General features: G+C 35.6%; 1 protein-coding gene across 1 annotated transcript in view; it reads left to right on the top strand.

The window, feature by feature from the left end:
- The window catches only part of Tpbg (trophoblast glycoprotein), an 85,965-nt gene that overhangs the window by 8,087 nt on the left and 63,815 nt on the right, over positions 1–14,063 (top strand). The window contains exons 2-3 of the mRNA XM_087188125.1: positions 2,921–3,051; positions 6,990–7,059. The gene's annotated coding sequence lies outside the window, so the exon portion shown is untranslated. The remainder of the gene's footprint in view (positions 1–2,920; positions 3,052–6,989; positions 7,060–14,063) is intronic.

The raw sequence follows: 14,063 nt of genomic DNA, 5'->3' as shown, positions 1-14,063 counted from the left end.
CAGTATTGTTTTCATCTGCATCTCTTGAATGACCAGTGATGTTGAACATTTTTTCATATGTTTATTTGCTGTTTTTACTTCTTTGAGAAATGTCTGTTCATTTCAAATGCCCATTTTTTTTTTTTTTTTTTGGTACCGGGGATCAAACTCGGGACCTTGTGCTTACAAGGCAGGCGCCGGAACCACTGAGCTAAATCCCTGGCCCCTCAGATGCCCATTTTTGAATTGGGTCTTTATATTTGGGGGGGTCTGATTTTTTTGAGTTCTTTATATATTCTAAATGGTAGACCTTTGTCTGAGGAACAGCTGGTAAAAATGTTTTCCCACACTGTAGGTTTGCCCTTAGCTTTGTTGGTGGTTTCTCTTGCAGGGCAGAAGCTTTTTAAAAAGGTGAGATACCAGGGCTGGGGATTTAGCTCAGTGGTTTCGGCACCTGCTGCCCAAGCGCAAGGACCAGAGTTCAATCCTCGGTACCAAAAAAAAAAAAAAAAAAAGATGAGATCCCAGTTGTTGATTCTTTGTGCTAGTTCCCATGCTACTGAGGATTTGTTCATAAAGTCTTTTCCTATGCCAATGTCTTCAAGACATTTACTACTTTGATTAAAGGAGAAATAAAGTTATTTGATCTTGAAGTTCAGACGATGAGAGCAAGACCTTCTTCTCTATTCACTCTGCTTTCTTTCTCAGGTTTCTTTCTTTCTGCTTTCTTTCTCAGGTTTGACCTCATTCATAGGCTAGGCCCTAATCTCCCAATATACCTGTTAGCACATCCTTCTGGATTCGTATTTATCAGAAAAAAGCAAAAATGAATCTTTGTATTCACAATAAAAGTCCTCAGTCATATGCTCACCACTGAAACAATTCCTATAGCCAGGAAAATGCGATAAAATAAGCTTAAACTCAATCTCATGTTCCCCATTGGAAGTGGAAAAGGAATAAATTTCTCTAAAATCACATGAATCTGCAAAGGCAAACTGGTAGCTGCTGGAAAGAGGAAAATAGATACCATAGAAATAACTAGCACACACCCTTTACTTTCCTGTATCTTAGCTGATAGATGTCAGTGGAAGAGATCAAACAACCATGTGTAATTCACCAGTGAAAATTCATGATTTCCAATGACTGCAAGATTTGTATTGCATTAGGTACTCTGCTCCCTCACTTTTCACTGTCTGGTAGGTGCTTTTCTTCAGTTTATTAAATTGATCAAGTGTCTCTCTTCATAAAGCTGAAAAAAATAAAACCTAACTCAAACCAATGACTGACTACTGCCTCATTTTTCTCCTTTCACAACCAAGCATTTGAAGTCTACATAGAACATAAACCATGATAAAGTGAGTAAAAAAATCCTCTCCTAGCAAATATTAGTGACTGCCACTTCTTTTCCATTCCTTCCACTCTTCCCTATAAATGAGATTTATTGTGATATCCAACCATAGAATTGCCCTTACTTTTTGATAATAAGTAAACCTTTGTATCCTTTGTATCCTTAGATTCTCCCTCACATTGCCCAACTGAACCTCCTCAAGTCCTATAAACAGGTTTTTCTAGCACCTTGTCACTGAAACACCACCTGAATTCCCTGTGATGAATAGTCTCCCTGCTTGTAATGAGTAATGAAACCAACTTGTTCGACTAAAAGTATATTCCTGGTGGCCTCTGGCTGGAAGTCCTGACTATACAGATTGAAGTACATGTTAAAATCCCTTGAAATATCCTTCATTTTTCTTCTCAGTTATTCCAATATCCTCAAAATAGTTTTGCCTGTCACTAGTCTTATTTTCTCCAATCAATATCCCAGAGTCCTTGCCAGAGTCATCTTTTTGAAACTCAAATCTGATTGTTACCTATGCCACAATATTCCTAAGAATAAAATTTAGGTGTATTAACCAAGCCAGTGACATCCTCCCTGATCTGTTCCCCAATCACACCTCTTATCTGTCAGCATCTCCCTAACTCCAGTGCCATGCACCAGGCTTGATGAATTTGCTTGCAACTCTTCTAAGCCAGTTTTTCTAAACTTTGGCATGTCTTTAGGACCTCTTTGAGACTGGACACCTTCTTCACTGAGCTAACTTTCATTTGTTCTTAAAGACTTGGCTCAAGCATTTCTTGCTCAACTATTTTCTCTGAGAAGCCATCTTGAAATCCCTGAGAATCCCTGGTTTGTGTTTGTCTCATAATAAGTATACACTACACTTTGTTTGTTTATTTATTTATTTATTTATTTTTCCTATGAAGTTACAACTTCCTGAAGTCTGGAACATTGTCTTATTCATGTCCTCTGGCAGTGGATCTCAACCAGGGTTCTTCTGCAATGTTTGGAAATGGAAATTGTGCAGTAAGGATTTCTTCTTTTGCAATGTCTAGAAATGAAAGTGAGCCAAAGGGACAGGTTGCTCAGGGATTGAGTACATACATCTTTGTGGATGGGACCTAGAGGGAAAAAAATTGTCTTGAAATATAGTAAAAGTCCTGCACAAAGAATTATCTTTAAAAAAAAGTTATTTTACCCCAAATGCTATTAGCACATCCATTAAGAAACTGCATATGTTCTCAAAAGATGTTAGTTTAGGAATGAATAAATAAATGTAAATATAAAAGCACAAATAAAAGAATAAATTAATGAATAAATAAAAGGGGCAGGCAGCATGAACACTGTATTCATAGATATCAGTATACCCAAAGAAAAGGAATATTGGGAAATTCCCTCTTTGATCACTTAAAATTTTGTCTTGATCTTATTGTCTGCCTTTCCCTCTAAGGGCTCTGAGACTAAAGTGCAACACTAATTGAAAGAACTAATTAAAGTACAAAGACCCACAGGAAGACATCAGGAATAGGTGGGGGTACATTTCTGTAAGGCTTCTCAGATCACTTAGCCTATGACATTTACTTCACTTTTTTTTTTCTTTTTTAGGGGAAGACCTCCTCATTCGACTTGAACTTCATATTCAGCCATTTAACCTAAGGCTCATTACTTGCAGTTTATTGTTGCTGCAAATTAAAATCCACAGGGAGCAGACATGCACTGTGGTTTTATTTGCCAATGTAAGTACAGAGTGACTCACATCCTCCCTTCAGGGGACTCTTAGCTAGGTAAAACTTTTCCAGAGCTCAACTTTTCCTGGAGTAACTGTCATTAAAGACATAAGGCATTGAATCAAAAGCTAATTGAATCAAAACTGAAGATAATTTAATCTGGAATTTGAGACCAAATTTACTGCATAAGTAATTGATATTAAGAGTCTTATTTTTGCAAAAATACTTACTGTTTCTCTGTCCCCATGCAATCATTCCTGGTTTTGAAGGGAATATTTTAAAATTCCCAATCTGTTCAAATACACAATGACATAAAGATTTCAGTATAATACCAACCAATAAATATTAGCTGATGGCCCTGATCTAAACTATGTTTCAAAAAATATGATTCATCCTTAAAATACAAGTTTACTTTTTTATTTATGCTTTTCAGTGAGTATTTTTCTAAACAAAATTTCACTGGAGAAAATATCAGTAAAGTCTTCTCATAAGAGTAGCACAAAGGACTTCTATTCACCTTTATTAACTGTGGATGTAGCACATCCACAAGTCAGTGTTCTAATTCCTCATTTCCTATTTAAAAGAAGAAAAAAAATCCACTTCTTTTTTTACTATTCTTTTAAAACTTATCAAATGGCAAATTACTCTATTCTGATATTAATGCCAGATAATGATTAGTGAGGCACTTAAATAATCTTTTTTTTGGTACCAGGGATAATAATCTTTTAGTGATGATGCTTTAATTCAATAAGTTAACTAGCAAATCCAGTTGTGGAAATATTTTTAGGCATTTATAGTTGTTCAAGAGGGAAAATTTATGAATAGATTGGATCTAAAGCAAACACTGGGTGGAGTTCAATTTATTTATAGTCTATTTTGCAAATTAATTTCATCAAATAGAAGTATTATTAATTTTGTTACTTTCTTTCCGTCAATAAGCAAATTTTGCATTTATTGAATTATTTCCTTACTGCTTGTCATAGTCCATTTTGTGATGCTATTACAGAATACTTGAGACTAAGTTAATTTATAAAGAATAAAGGGTTATTTATTATAGTTCTGGAAGCTGAGAAGTCCAGAATTGAAGGTCTATTTCTGCCACAGGATTTCTTGGTGTGATATCTCATGGTGGAAGATGGGGGGAGGGGGGTTGTATTTTCCTATATATCAGTTGTAGCAACTTATTGTTCCCCTCATTAATTAACAAGCTATATGAAATCAATGTATCAATTTTATATTTATACCTCAGTCATGATTATGACCTATTTTAGAAATTATTTTAACATTTAAACATTTTATCTACATATAATTCTCAAGTAACTATTTATTAATACATATTTTCCTTTCTTTGAATATTTAAATACACACCTAAAGCTGTATAGTGAATAGGAGAATTTGAAGGTGGAAGTGAATAAAGAAATTAACAATTTTCCTTCTGGAGATTCTAAAATTCTCAGAATGTTTCCTATCTCTTATTCAAACCAAAGATGATTGAAAAAGAACTTTTGAATCTGGAGGCTGATATTTAGCCCTTGTTTCTATTTGAAAATGTTGACTTTTTGAAAATATATATAAATACTTTACATTTATATTTTATATTATACAAGTATTTCATAAATATCCTTCTATATAAAATATAAATACATATATACAATATAATAACTCATAAATAAATATTAATAAATATCCCATTAAAGTATGAATTTTTTATATGTCATTTGAAAACTTCCCATTTCAGAATCTTCTTTGCTGAGGGCTGCTATATTCCAAGTGGAGAAGATCTTTGATATTTTTGTCTACAAGTACAGCTGTTGCATTGTTCCTTGATATCAAGTGATCCATCTGTCAGTGCTACTCCTATGCTGTCCTGCTGTTGATCCATGAGATCACAGAATCTTCTGGGCCGGTCCCTACTCAAGCCCGTATACATCTTCCCTCTCAAGACTACCTACCAGAAGTTTAGTACCTCCCCGCTACCCATGTTCAGCCTGGACACTTCAAATAGACTTTTAGAGTACAGATTGTCAGAATTTCCATGGTCCTCAGCTCTCTTTCCTGGTAGCGCACATAATATCTGTGCTTCCCACATTCTGCTACTTTGCCTTCCTTTTATTATATCATACAGGAATCACTCTTCCTTTTTAAAAAATATATGGTAGTTACGTTGTTTCTAGAAACCTGGATTCTAGACCATGAAGATACAAATATCTATTTATGCTCATCCCTATTAGTCATATTCTCTCTAATAAAAGCATAAACATCTCCAGAAGGGTAAGAAGAACAGTGATACAAGAGGTCATTGGTAGCTTAAGAGTTCTCAGATTTTGAGTTTGTCTCATTAGATGGATATCCTTTGTCTCTCAATTATATCTATAAAAAATGAAATTTTAGTAAGAAATCTAGATAGTCTATAAATATCTTTTTAGACATACACAGACATACTTTTTTATTATATTGAAATGGGCTAAGGGCACAAAGCTCACTCCTCAGTATCTATGCCCACCAACTCTGCATGCCATTGGCAAGAACAGAAGCCAGACATGAGCAGACATATCCCAAGAGGAGGGTCCTCTCATGTGTGGCCACTCTTATCCCACTACTGGGTCTCATTATTCTACATTTAAGAGCACCATGAAGTAGTGTCTCTCAGATTATTAGAAAGTTCAGTAACTAAAAAAACCCAGAATAACATAGAAGAATGGCCTTTTTTAGAACTACATCCTCAAGAAAACTGAGGTAATGCGTACTCAGAAAGGAGGAAAAGAGATTCCAATGCAGATTATGTGTTCTTTTAATTAAATCTGTGTGTTTTTTATTAGGTTTTTGGGTTTTTTTCCCCCATACTTAATGTGGCAAGACATATTCTCCATGACCTTCCATCACATCATGTTCCGGTTATGTAATTGCAAAATAATTAAACTGCCTTCATATAATTATATGAAAATCAAATGATTACATTTTAGAAATAGGCTGCTTAATCTTGTTCATTTTCTAACCCATAATAAACTTGGCACCACTAGAGAAGGTTGGAAGTGAGATATAAAATGAATACTGCTTGGCATTCTTCCATAACAATTCCTGCTGTGGAAGATTGGCCCTTTCAAATAACACCAAATACTGAACTGATGTTTAATTAAAAAATCTCAATCAGCAAGGATCCCAACAACCACTTAAAGTTCACTGCATGTCAATTCTAGCTACCAATTATGAAATCACTGTTAATTCCATCAATAATATAGGAGCCTTTGATTCAGGAGTCAGAGGAGAGTGCTGAAACCACAGAGAAGAGATCACTATTTTGATTTTGAAAGGAAAATTCTGTAGTAGTTTGGCTGATATTAAGAAATTAAGGACAGAGGTGTCGAGTCCTGTTTAACAAACTATTCTAGGCAGGTATATCTCATTCACTTACTCTCATTATAATTAACATGGTGAAAATATAGCATATTCCAAAATCTGCCATCTCAAAATAATTATCTTATTTTCATTCTAAATATTGTGAAAAGATTAAGATCTGAAAAAACATTTTAATACATATCAAAGAATCATGAGAGGGAGGCCAGATTTATTGAAGAAGAAATTTCCAATTGGTGTGTTGTACTGGGAAACTGGGAATTTGACAGAGACAGCAGAAATACAATATCTCTGTAGACATTGTGAGGTCTGAAAGTAATTTAATTTTTTCCTATTAGCCCAAGTATCTCATACCTTCCCAGTATGGGTTTTGGGGGGGGATATTTTGTCCCTTTTTTTTGGAGACAGTGTCTCACTATGTAGTCCAAGCTGAACTTGAACTCACTGTGTAACCCAGGATAGCCTTAAACTCTCAGCAATCTTCCTGCTTCAGCCTCCTGAGTGCTGGAATTTCAGGTGTGTGCCACCACACCCGGTTTTCCCAGCATGTTTTAAACAATATTTGCTTTCATGTCTTTTACTTTATCCACAAGGTAATGACAGAATGAAAGAATACACAAGAGGAAAGAAGAAGTCCTGAGAAACTTGGAGCCTCTGAGACAAGTAAGACAAAATTTTATCTCTGTCACCAGCTGGGAACAGGTAGAGACTGAGGCATCAGTTTTGGTCAGCCTGTCAGTGAGTGCCCTTAGGGCCAGAGAGTTCTGCTAGGACAGGCCGAAGTGCTTTGGAAGTACGGCAACTGGTGAATAGAATCAGGAGAGGGACCTGATCTTGGTGGTATCTCACAGTCAAAGCCATGCCCCCTCAATGACAAGTTAGAGATCAGCTTTTGAAACAGCAAGTTTCTTCTGGGAAACACAAATCATTTAAATTAGCAGTTTTGGTTTGTCTATTTTTTAAAAAACTGTACTTTTCAGATGTGTAAAAAAAATATTGTTTATTGATTTTCAGCTTTGCTATTAGTGGGCCAACTTCTAAAACTTTGGATTTTCTCTTCATAGATATATAAGAAGATTCTTAAATACAATTGAAGACCTCTTTGTGTTTTCACACGTACGCTTAAGAACAATAGATTTAAGTGAGAAGACTTTGAAGGGAGCAGAATTGAAGTTTAAGCAGTGCAGTCATTTTTGTTTTCCCAGATTGTTCATGTTTTTCTAATTTCAGCAGAATCAATGTTTTGTTTTAGTGTGACTGAGAAGAGGAGGGTGGTCCAGAAAAGTAAAACATTCAAATACTAGGGCGATTAATTCCTCTAGATATAGAAAGAGTGTTTGTCTTGAACTCTCAGGGATCCCAAGATTGGAGAACCCCCATAGGAGTGAAAGCAAAACTAGAATTAAACCTGGAGATTCCAAATGAGACCCTTGATGGCAGCATTTTGTTTTGTGTGCCCATTTAAAGCAATCCTTGGGCGAAGCAGAGCTTTTTAATGTATCTGTCACTAGATGGCACTATATAAACACCTTTATTTTCACTTTTTGCATCTTCCTGAAGTATGAAGCAAAATATTAGGTAAGGCAACTCACTTAGTGTTATTTAAATTGCTAGTTATTAATTTAACTAAATCTTTAATTATAAGACTAACACTTTGGAACTGACTTGTCAATACCTTATTCCTTTATCAATAAGTACAATTCCATTGACAAGAATATAGTTCAAAGGCAGCTTAAAGTTTGTTATCTGTCAGATAGGAAATTGAATAATAAGAAGGCAAGAAAATTGATAATATGGTAGAAGGAAGAAAGGGGGAAAATACATTTTGAATTTTCTTTGGTTTTTATTAAAATTGCTGGTGCCTCAGAAGACTGTCAGTTTAATGTTCTATCAGTGGTACCATAATTTATTCTTTTCTTACATCATGAGGATTGAAATGAAAAGGCCCATGCTAGCAAAAGGCACAAGAAGAGATTATTATATATGCAAATAATTCTGTAGCTCTCATACCAGGAGAGCATTTTTCTCATAATATTTCTTTTAAGTCAAACAGAAATCTTTGGTGGATCGCCAAAAAAGCAAAATTATAAGGTTAAAAAGAACAAGGAGAAAGGGAAGAGAACATTTGAAAGGGGCATGTGAAGGTATAATGAAAAGTCAGAAGCTTGATGGTAACTGTAGCATCAGCGATTTCTTTTTAAGAACTAGGAATAGAGGGGGTTAGGGGGCAGATAAGGAGTGCAAAGCAGCTTGAAGAAGCAAGGGTAAGTGTGCTCACCGAAGCATTAAGGACATCTGGTTATATAGCCAGGCTGAATATTATCTATGTGCCTGATGGCAGGTAGGGGTAACCCTGGTCACCTGCTTTCTTGAGGAAGGTCAGCTGCTTCTTGATTCCCCTTCCCAAGAGCAGTGGGCTATGCTCCACAGAGCTGAGCTTCCTACCCCCAGGAAATAAGCAGACATGAGAGACCATTTTAAAGACATCAAAGACCTTGAGTAGACTGCCACTGTCCCTGTATCTGGCAGTCTTTACCAGTCTAGTAACGTCAGGGAGGAATGGGGAAGTAAAAGAGTTGTAGTGCTTGGGTAGGGATAGAAGTGGCCTGGTGTAAATAAGCTTCCTCTTCCAGAATACAGTCATTCTGGAAACTTTTTTGCCCTTACTTTGTATTTTAGCCTGGAAACATTAGCTCCACTCTGAACAGATCACCTTGATATTCAGATAGAATTTATGACTTTCAACAGCTGGAAATATCTTGAAACCAAACAGAACCTATTAGGAGAGAGGAGGGGGAAAAAAGACATAACCAAAGTTATTGCTAAGCCAAAAAGAATAATAGATTAATTTCTAAATTTCATTTGATTACAAGAACACATGGCATTTATTTTGATTCATAACTTTAATAAATTCTATTTATCATTTGAAATAATTCCAAGGTGTTTTAAAGATAGTTTTATATTAGAGAAGGTTTTCATATTAGTCTGAATTACTTTACCCTATTCTATTCTCCTACTAAAAGTTATGGAAAAAATCTATAGTGAAACACTTATTTTTAATCTCTAATGAAGAATGAATCTAATAAGTATTTCTGAATTTTAGAGATTAGTGACTTGTATTTATACCCACAATGAAACGTTCAACTACTACCTCAGAAAAGCCTTGGTTCATTTATTTGGACACGAGTATTTGAAATACTTTAGTTTCCTTGGTAAATGGACTGTAGACTCTTCAAAGTATTGTTAGCTAAAATATTATTAATGTGAATTCACTCAACACATATCATAATTTTGCTGAGAAATGAGACGTGAACACTGTGTTTTATGGTAGCAAGAACTGGAGGTGGGAGTGGAAAAAGCACGGATGAACAATGTGGGTGAATTTATGGGGGTTCAGTGTGAGAGACAAGTTGGCACTGGAAACAGACATCATGAGACTTGGATTTGCTATCAATTATCATTTAATTTCTGCTTGAAAATTAATTTGTTGTGAATAAACAGGCTGAGAATAGTTACTAAAGAATCCACAGCTTGCTCACCTGCTTGCTAACACTGGGAAGACTTTTAGGTAATGAAATATTGATATGTTGCCTTTACTTACAAAAGAAGTATAACCACAGTCAAACTAACATCAAATGGGTACACTTTTACAGTCTCTGGGAGATATTAGGCAGAAATGAAATTTTGAGGGAGAAAGAATCAAGATTGAAGGACAGTAGGGCCTGAGTGGGTCGCCTGTTCTGGCTGAGCTTCAGGTGCTAGGTGTGTTCTTTGTTTTGCTTAGGGAGTGGGGATGTCTTGCCTTCCACCTGAGCACCATCTCTCCAGGTGTCTCTGTAATTCTCCTTTGCTCCTTTCCACATTATTATTCTACAAAGTCCTCCCTGGGCCTTCAAAGACTCTCATTCCCCTAGGTCAGGACAATAGCATCCTCTTCTGAATCCCTCTGCCCTTTATCTGAATTGCTCTCAGGTTGTTCTGTAGCTTATTTTGTAATTATTTGTACAAATAGCTTTATCCTTTACTGAAACAGAAGCTTCTTGCAGGCAAAGACTTTGTCTGAATTATCTTTTCAGTAACAGATGTTCAAATATATTTACATCACTTAATTACCATATAGCTCTAGGAACAATGAACTTGAACTGTGGTCACATTGCTGGGATTTTCCTAATCATTTAGTGTAATCTGCTTCCCATGTGCAAAATTCATTTACTTAATGCATGTTCTCAATGTTTTTGTCCATCCAATATTTCATTAATTTTATCCTGGATATTAGTTCTAACATGAACATATACTCCACCCCAAGGTGCCTTAGTGGATCCTGTTCTGTCCCAGAGCTTGTTGGTCAGTTTTCCAAGTTTGTGCAGAGATTATGCTTCCCAGGGAAAGGGATTTTCACCTCCAAAATGGAGACAGAACTAAGTAAACAGAGATGATTAGTCACCCTAACACTTCTCTCTGACCAGCTTCAGTATATTCTGTTAGAGCTGCCATAAACATAGTATAATCTTTGATTCTCTTGTTTCTCTCTCTGGCTAGACTGTTTGCTGTTTCTAGAACACTACCTGGTACTTAATTGGTACTGTATTAATGTTTGTGGAATATATGAAGGATTGAGAAAAATAAGCATGTAGATGTAGGGAGCAGCAATTTACCTTCATTTCCCCACCAAAAAAATCCTTAGGCTTTCTATGACTTAGCTCATTATAGAAGGTTTTCAGTGGAAGAGGGCCGTCTGAAGAAGGCAGGGTTTGTGTTGCAGCCTCAGAGTTCTTGGGTAATTTTGGCACCCTCTTCATAGCAAGAAGGTCTAAGGAACACAGCCATGAGCAGTTCACTCCCTTCTTTCAGGCAGTCCAAGAGATAAAGGCTTCTTTTACCCTCTTATTTTGTTTTTTTTGTTTTGTTTTGTTTTGTTTTGTTATTTGGCACTGGGGATCGAACTTGGGACCTTGCACTTGCGAGGCAGGCGCTGGAACCACTGAGCTAAATCCCCGGCCCTACCCTCTTATTTTGGACAGAATGATTTGCCTCCAATACTGGGCTTCTATAATACTTATTTTCTCCATTACTTTGAGAGCATTTTTCTCTTTTATTAAGTTTATTGGTACTATTTAGATATACACAATGATCACATTTATCATAGGAAATTTGTATCTATACATGGTATATCTTGATTCCTCTTTTATTCCCATTCCCCTCCTGTCCCTTCAGCCCCTCTCCTCCTCCTTATTTACAAAGCTTTGTTTCCATCTTATCCTTCTTTTTTCATTTTTTCCTTATCCCTTCTTTCCTTTCCCCTTCCCTCCTCCTTAGTTCCCCTTTCCTTTTGAACAATTTCTTCCTATTAAACAGTATCTATTATACAGTTTGGTCCTTATTTACACTTTCAGTTTCTCACACCAGAGAGACTATATTTACACATGTATGTTCAATTTATTTCCCTTGAGTATGGTCTCAAGGTGCATCCATTTATGTAGAAATGTCTCCAGTTTATCCTTCTTTATGGCTGAATAGTACTCCATTATATTTTTAAAAACCCACATCTTTTGTATCCATTCATCAGTTGATGAGCATTTGGGTTGTTTCCAAGATTTAGCTATTTCAAACAGTGCTGCTATAAACATGGGTGCACATAATCGCTGTGGTATTATGCTTTTAATTCTTTTGGGAAGATACCCAGAAGGAGGATAGCTGGGTCAAATGGGAACTCTACTCCTAGTTTTTTGAGGAATCTCCACACTGAGTTCCACAGTTGTACTAATCTACACTCCACCAACAGTGCAGATGAAATATCAGAGTTGTTTTATTTGGCATCTCTTGAATAACAGTGATGTTGAACATTTTTTCACATACTTATTTGCTATTTGTACTTCTTCATCTGAGAAGTGGGTATTCACCACAGGTGCCCATATTTGGACTGGGTCTTGAAATTTGGGGGTCTGATATTTTTAACTCTTTGTATGTTCTAGATATTAGTACTTTGAGGAACAACTGGCTAAAATTTTTTCCCATTATATGGGTTGTCTTTTCACTCTTTATTTTGCTGTGCAAAAGGTTTTTAATAAGATGAGATCCCAGTTGGTGATTCTTTGTAGTATTTCCCATGTGATTGGGGTTATGTTCATGAAGTCTTCACCTACACCTATATCTTCAAGTGTTCTATCCTCTCTTTCAGCAGATTTAATGTTTCTGTTTTAATATTTAGATCTTTGATCCATTTTGATTTTAGTTTAGTGCATGGTGAGAGACATGGGTCTCATTTTACTCTTCAGCATATGGAAAGCCAGTTTTCCCAGCACTATTTAATAAAGAGGTTATCTTTCTTCATGTGAACATGTTTGGGTCTTTGTCAAAGATAAGGAGGCTGAGGGTGCTTAGGGTTGTTTCTGCATCTTCCAATCTTTTCCACTGATCCTCAGGTCTGTTTTCTTGTTTTTGTTTTTATTTATTTATTTATTTATTGCCAGTACCATGCTGGGTTTTTTTGTGGTTTTTTTTGAAGTCACACAAACTTTTCTTAAGCAGTCTTTATTACACTCAAGGTATTAAGACAAGTACAAAATAACCTTGTAATTAGGATACTGTATCAGTCAATAAAAAAATCTACTACAGTATGAAGAGATACAGATGACTAAAATATAAAAGCTGGGACAGGATTAACAACTTGAAATGGGGAGGCTGCTTTTTTCTTTTAGAAATGCTAAATTTTCCTAACAAAACAAGACAAATGAAATATAGCACTCTAAATATGCGTAGCCAAGAAAACATTAAAGAAAAGCAGTCTTAACACTGCTAGTAGCATAACAGACTCCATTGCTTCTATTTAACAACCATGCTGGTTTTTTAATCACAGAACCTCTGTAGTATAATTTCAAGTCAAGGATTGTAATGCCCCCTGCCTTGCCTTTGTTGCCCAGAATTGTTTTTGACATTCAAGGTCTCACCTGGCTCCAAATGAATTTTAGGAATGTTTGCTTTAGTTCTGTGAGATAAGCTAATGGAATTTTGATTGGAATTGCATTAAATCTGTATAACAATTCTGGGAGTATGGCCATTTTCACTGTTGGTTCTTCCTACCCAAGAGCAAGGAATATCTTTCCATTTTCTGGTATATTCTTTTATTTCCTTTTTCAGAGTACTGTAATTTCAATGTAAAGATCTTTTATTTACTTTGTTAGAATGATTCGTAAGTATTCCTATTATGAAAGGTGTTGTTTTCCTAATTTCTTTCTCAGTGAGTTTATTTGTGTAGGGGAATGGTATTGATTTTTTAGTGTTGAGTGTTGAGTTTGTATTCAGCTATGCTACTAAATTTGGTTATTAAATCTAGAAGTCTTTTCCTGGAGTTTTTGGGGTCTTCTATATAGAGTATCATGTCATCTCCAAATAATGATAATTTAACTTCTTCCATTCCTATCTTTATTCCTTTTATTTTTTTCTCTTGTCTAATTGCTCTGCCTATCCTTCTCTAATTCTTGATTTTAGAGAAAAAGGTTTCAGTTTTTTACCATTTAGTATGACATTGGCTGTTGGTTTGTCATAGATAGGTTTTATTAGATTGAGATAAAGACCATCTATTTTAATTTTCTGTAGAGTTTTTATCATGAATGAGTGTTCAACTTTGTCAAATGATTTTTCTCCATCTGTTGAGAGGACCATGTGGT

The sequence above is a fragment of the Heterocephalus glaber genome, unplaced genomic scaffold (genome assembly GCF_053883595.1).
Source record: "Heterocephalus glaber isolate CG9 unplaced genomic scaffold, H.glaber_assembly_v1.0 deba00001523, whole genome shotgun sequence".
Classification (NCBI taxonomy): Eukaryota; Metazoa; Chordata; class Mammalia; order Rodentia; family Bathyergidae; genus Heterocephalus; species Heterocephalus glaber.
Note: the sequence above shows the minus strand (reverse complement) of the source record. Positions and strands in the feature narration are given on the sequence as shown.